This window comes from Corvus brachyrhynchos, unplaced genomic scaffold (genome assembly GCF_000691975.1).
Source record: "Corvus brachyrhynchos isolate BGI_N302 unplaced genomic scaffold, ASM69197v1 scaffold106, whole genome shotgun sequence".
NCBI lineage: Eukaryota > Metazoa > Chordata > Aves > Passeriformes > Corvidae > Corvus > Corvus brachyrhynchos.
Window position 1 is genome coordinate 3,217,812 of NW_008238834.1, and position 374 is coordinate 3,218,185.

Below are 374 nucleotides of genomic sequence, written 5' to 3' on the forward strand. Positions count from 1 at the left end.
GATGACAAATGCCAAAAGCACCTTCCAGCATGGGATGAGCCTGCAGAGCAGTTACTGTGCCGCTAGAGCAGAACGAAGTCACAAAATCGCACAATCAACCACGTACGAAAAGACTTCTGGGCTCATCAAGTCCAACCTGTGACCGAACACCCCAGGTCAACTAGACCAGAGCACTACATGCCACCTTTTTTTCCCTTAAACACCTCCAGGCACCACCTCCCTGGGCAGCCCATTCCGATATGTGATCAACCTTTCTGTGAAGAAACTCTTCCGAATATCCAACCTAAACGAGCCGCTATGTTCGGAGCACGGGCTCGGGCCAGGTGCTCGGGCCAGCCCTCCCTCAGGGGGAACAGCTCCGTGCGGGACCAGCC